The sequence below is a fragment of the Pristis pectinata genome, chromosome 15, assembly GCF_009764475.1.
Source record: "Pristis pectinata isolate sPriPec2 chromosome 15, sPriPec2.1.pri, whole genome shotgun sequence".
NCBI classification, from domain to species: domain Eukaryota; kingdom Metazoa; phylum Chordata; class Chondrichthyes; order Rhinopristiformes; family Pristidae; genus Pristis; species Pristis pectinata.
The window spans coordinates 3,171,852-3,177,851 of NC_067419.1; the positions used below are offsets into that span (position 1 = coordinate 3,171,852).

A 6,000-nucleotide genomic window follows, 5' to 3' on the forward strand; every position below is an offset into this window, starting at 1 on the left:
TTCAGTATGAACAACTGCTCTGAAAAGACACATTCAGCCATGTTAGATACTAATCTGTTCAGGAGCTGGTATTTCCCCCTGCCCCCCACACCAGATCCAAATCAATTTTAATGTCCTTGCTACCGTCCCCAACATGGGTCACAAATGGGACCGGGAGCTACCTTAGGGCACATGTCCCAGAGTCTTGCTGTCTCAAGCAGAAGAGCTATCTGGGGGAATCCCAGGATCAGAGGGACCTTGTGGAGCATTGAATTCACTGCACACAGCTCCCACTAAAGCAGCTGGGTGAACAGGATGCACGTAGGTAAAGCTACCACCACGTGAAACATCTTAGATCAGTCATCAGAATTAATAACCAACCCAATACATTTTATACAGCAAGGATCAAGTTTTATGGGCCATTTCACTGTATAACAAACTTTTCCCCCTTTAGGAACTTAATAAATGGAGTAGGCAATTTAGCCCCTCATATCTGCTCTGCTGTTCAAGATTAAGGCCGATCTTTTACCATAACACCACTTAACTCACTAATCTACCATCCCTTAAGTTCCCTTAATAGCCAAAATTCTACCTCTGATCCTGAATTACTCAGGGACCGAGTCTCCCACAGCCCTCTTGGGTGGAGAACACTAACGATTCACCCTCCCGAGAGTCATGGAGTGATCGAGCACAGAAACAGGCCCTTCAACGCAAAAGCAAATCTAATCTCAGTCTTGAATGGCCAACCCCTTTTGGAACCTGTGACCTGCGGTTGTGGACAACTCAACCAGGGGAGTCAGTCACCTCTCCATCTACCCTATCAAGGCACCATCAGAGTTTTGTACATTTCAATGGGATTGCCTCTCATTCTGCTAAGAGTTGAGGACTGGTTGGCTTAACTTCGTCAGATTCCTGGGAGGTGCAGTGGAGGTGGGTACTTCAGCTGTATTCCCTCCACAGGTGCTGTCTCACAAAAACATTTGACACTTCTACTCTTGCGATAAAGGACAACACAAAATTTGCCATCCTAATCCCTCGCTGTTAACGTTCAGTAATTCATGCACAAGGTCCGTCTGAACACCAACACCTTGCAATCTCTCAACATTTTTAAAAATGCCCACTTTTCTATTTACCCTACCAAAGCAGGTGACTTTACATTGTCACATTATATTCTATCTCCTAGACCATTCACTTAACCCATCCACAGTCTCTCTGCAGCCTGCTCACAACACACACTGCCACCCAACTTGATGCCACCAGCAAACTTTGAAAAATCTTAATCAAATTGCTTACGTACTGCCATTTTGGCAAGATACCTGCACAGACCCAACACTGAATACAGACAAATATCTTCTGCACACTAGTTTCGTGAGATCACCTTTCAAGTAAATACATTCCCCTTTCACTTTGGATGACAAATCATTCTTCAGTTAATCACCCACAAATGAGAGCCTTGGCGATGGATTGCCACCATGTAGCCTTGCACAGCCACCACGCCGTTCAGTCAATGGAACTGGGGCCAATGTGTGAGGCATCAACCTTTGGTGATTGACTATCCCAGGATAGACAGGGGATCGAACCTGGATCCTTGTTGTCCTAATCAGGTGGAGCTACTGACTGCTGAAAACAGCTACACCAACTGTTCTGTAGAACACAAACCTTGCAGCTACATATTCAAGACCTTCGCGCTGACAGCTTATTTTCCATTGCTTCACATTGATGCCAGATATCAAATGGCTAATATTTTTACTCACAAGCACATCCTGAGCAGATCAGAGAGAGAGTGCTAGGCTTTCAGCACAAGCAGCCAGAACAAATCTCCTCAACGCTTGTTTCCAGTGTTACTCCTCACACTGAATGCCGAATGTGGAGCAGGAACCTCGAGCTTGGCTGGATGGGAATTATTTTAGCAGATTCTAATTTCAGATGTGATGTAAAGGCTGAAGCAGTGGGAGCCTTGCAACATAGGTCAGTGAATAAGACGTCTGTCGTAATTGATAGAAAATAGATTTCAGAAAGTACAAGTGGCCTTCACACCCTCGTAATTGATAGAAAATAGATTTCAGAAAGTACAAGAGGCCTTCACACCGTCCCTAATGGTGGTGGGCAGAAGCATTTAAATCCCCTACCCTCCCTGCCCATCTCAAGGAGCCGGCTCCAACAGTGCAAATAGACATTGGGATCAAGATTACCACGCACTTTCCTTCGGTAATGAAGAATGGCGTTTTGTACACGTTTCTTCTGCGCACAGGACATCCCAAATGCTTTACAACAATCTGAGTCAAATATTGACCAGGGCACAGGGAAGAAGACAAAACTCTGCTTGAAAAGGTCCCAAGGTTATTTCTACCCACCAGATATACCATACAGAATGTTGTTTTAATGTCTCTTCTGAAAGAGAACAGGATTTTTACCAGACGCAAACAGAAAATGTTGGAGATATTCAGTCCCAGCAGCATCTGGGACGCGAGAAACAGTTAGTGTTTCTTCCCCAATAGTTGCTGGCTGACGGGCTGATTATTTTCAACATTCCCTGTATCCCTTTCAGATGCCCAGCATCAGCAACGCAGCTGCTTTCAGAGGCAGCGCCAGCACTCATTTCATTCCTACGAGAAATCTCCCGCAGAGAGGGAAGTAGAACGACAAACCCAGAAGAGAAATGAGGAAGTGACAACACATCAAAGGCACCTGTTGCCCTGGTAGTTCACTTGTTGGGCATGGCCTGTTTGTTTAATCAGATTTGCCTCTGGAGATTTATTCAATGAAATTCAATGCAAAGGTGCATCTTAGTCTTCAGTTAAAGACATAATCCCCAATTAAACTCCTCTTTCTCAACCCTAAGGTTCATTCTACAGAGTTTCAGGGAGTGCTAACACTTTCTTCACACCTACATCTTATTGTGGCAAAGCAGCATCCTGTTGCTCAAAGAAATAGAACTTAAAACATGCTCAATGCCTAATCAGTAAATCCACTGCTGCAATAATTGATCTGGGCTTGAAGGTAGTGGGTGTCGCGTTTACTAATGTCAAATAGCGGCTGGGAGCATAAGCAGCGGTAACATCCCATAGTTGAGGGGAGGCGAATCAAGTACTATTATTCGACTATCTCTGACCGAAAGCATGCTCGCTTGGAAGTAGTATGACTGTGTACCCAGCTGGCACTAACCACCAAGGTCCAGGCTTTAAGGCCACTCAGAAGCAACCCTAACTTATCCCAAAGCCACGGGATTAGAAAGGCTACCTATTAGGGTCTCAGCCCAAAACGTCGACCGTGCATTTCCCTCCACGGATGCTGCCTGACCTGCTGAGCTCCTACAGCACTTTTTGTGTATTGCTCCAGATTCCAGCATCTGCAGAATTTTGTGCGTCTCTGTACCTATTTTACACCCTGTTTCCATTGCTGATGGATTTTCATTTGCACTGAAGACAAATGCTTAACAGGTGCCCAAGGCTTGAATGCCTGTCTTACAAACCACTCCCACCAATTCTTTCTCCCCCCTGCCCCAACTGCCTCTGCAGCCCTTCTAACACAACTCCACCCTCCGCTGCACATTTTAGCCTTGACTTGACCTGACCCTCCGCATTTGTATTGCCTCACGCAAGAGTGGCAGCATTCAAAGAGGGAAGAGAGAACTTGGCAAAAGGACCTGCTGTGATCCAGGGGGCTGCCCCGTGACATCTGGCAGCTGATGAAGCCAAATTAAATCGGCCTAGAAAGCCAGTACCAGCAGCAAATCACTGGCAATAAATCAAAGAGTACTCCCTCCTTTAAGGAAGCCAGACATCTTTGCTCACACAACGGACGTACAATAACTCTGAAGCAAATGCACTTCATATACGCATTGTTAAAATACCTGCTCATTTCACTGGATTGTTCCTTATTTAATTCCTGACTTTGCCAACAGGCTTTTAAGAAACTCAAAGCAACTTAATAGCCAGCACTGCGCATTAATAATTTTTTTGATTCAAATGTGATGAATCTGGCAGAAACCTGCCTCTATTTATAGCAGACTGCGAACAAAACACTTAATTCCAATAATGCAGGTGAATGCTGAAGGCCATAATGTGGAAAGCAGCTTTTCTTATACCTTTCTTGAAATAAGCGTTTTAAGTACTTAGGAGCTAAGCCATTATTTTGTCTGCAGAAGGATGGGAATTCAGTGCAGGAAGAAGTGGCGGTCGCACCTAATTAAAAGAAGAAAACCAGAAGACAAAACCCAAGTTTCTAATCAGAGGTTCTCAGATCCCAGTACACTGAGTGCACTCTGGACACCGGCACACAACTAGTTTGCAGTATCTTTGAGACCCTGTGGGCAACATAGGCACTGAGAACCTCACATGGAAAACCTGATTAGACAAAACACATCCAACTGCTTTCACACACTATCTGTACCCTTTCCAGCTTGTGTTCCTCCCTCCTCCCAAAGTAGAGCCTACCAGGACAGCAAAGTGGGGCAATATCAATATAAACACAAGCACCCCCCCCCATTGCATTACAGCACGATTTACACCCTGAACCCTCTCCCCTTCCACCCCAGGGAGGTGTAACTAGCCCCCATCTTGGGGAAGAAGAGGGGCAGGGGCTCAAGCACTCTGGTTCTGACCCCGTCATCTTTCAGTCTACAGGCCATGCCCTCCCCCAAACCACTCCCCACGGCAAGATGCCCCCTCACAATACACTGCTGCCTAGCATTACATCTTAAGTACTGCTTAAAAAGAAAGCGGGTTGCCCACAAGCTTTTAGACAATTCACTGAATCTCACAGAACGGGGCCAATCCGCCCATCGCACCCGCTCTAGCTCTTTGAGCGGGCTGCCTACTTTGACGCCTGCTAGTCCCAAACAACTCCGCAAAATGTTTCTCTCTCAAATATTTATCCTATTCGCGTTCCGAAGTTACAACTGAATCTTTCACCCTTTTCAAGCGGCGCGTTCCAAATCACAACAACCTACTGTATTGTAATCACGGCTCGCCTTTGCTTCTTTTTTGCTGTGTCCAACCCTCAACGACCCTCCTCCTCGTGGCGGTAACCTCCTCTTATATGCATTTATCGTCCCCCCCCCCCCCCAACGTCCTGAGCCTCATCTCCTCCCGCAGAGAAGCAACCAACAGTTTCCTCCTGTTCCCCCCCCCCCCATACTATCCTACCCTCTCTCTCTCTCTTCTCCTCCTCTCTCTCTCCCCGCCCCGGCTCTCTCGTGTAACAGAAACAGCTTTCAATCAAAGCGCGGCTTGCAATAAGGCTCCGAGCGCCGGGAGGAAAGTGCCGGGGAGCCGGTTACGTCCGTCAAGCCAGAGAGCGCGGAGCTTACCTCAGAACAGTCTCAGCTCCAGACGCGTGGAGGCAGCTGTGGCTGCGATCTCTCTTTCTGCACGCACACAGACACATCGACCGCCGCGCTCTCTCTCTTTCTCTCTCTCTCTCTCTCCCTCCCTCCCTCTCCTCTGGGAGGAGGGGGGCGAGGGGGTGGTGGTGTGGGTGGGAGGGATTGGGGGTGGGGGGGTAAAGGACGCGGGCTTTAAACCAGGGGAGCCGTGAGCTGCAGAGTCGCCGCTGTGCTGTAGCAGCCGGGGCCCTGCCGCCCGAGCTTTGTTCCCAGGAGCCGGTGGATGGAGGGGGGGGGGGGGTGGGGGACGGGGGGGGGGGGGTTGGGTAGTGCGGGCTGGCGCTGAGAAAGCCTCTGTGCGGAGAGTGAGGAAGCAAGGCCAGCCAGCGCCGCCGGCCCGGCCGCAGAGCGCAGCTCTCAATCAGCTGAAACCGATACAATGCGAGCAGCCAATCGCCGCCGCGTCCAGCTGAAGCCGATACACTGCGAGCAGCCAATCGCCGCCGCGCCAGCTGAAGCCGATACACTGCGAGCAGCCAATCGCCGCCGCGCCAGCTGAGAGCCTCCTCGGTCAACCCGGTCGGAAAACCCGGACTGGAGCACCAACTCGCTGCAACCCGCAGCTTGGGACCCTGTGAGGCTTCAGCAAGGACGGGAAGGTAGATTGGCGTCGCTCGACGCGGTGGGCCGAGTGG

The 6,000-nt window shown here is 48.9% G+C and overlaps 1 protein-coding gene across 1 annotated transcript in view; it reads right to left on the reverse strand.

Moving 5' to 3' along the window:
• The window catches only part of large1 (LARGE xylosyl- and glucuronyltransferase 1), a 348,327-nt gene extending 342,614 nt beyond the window's left edge, over window positions 1–5,713 (reverse strand). The window contains exon 1 of the mRNA XM_052030445.1: window positions 5,291–5,713. The gene's annotated coding sequence lies outside the window, so the exon portion shown is untranslated. The remainder of the gene's footprint in view (window positions 1–5,290) is intronic.
• Window positions 5,714–6,000: the final 287 nt, after the last annotated feature.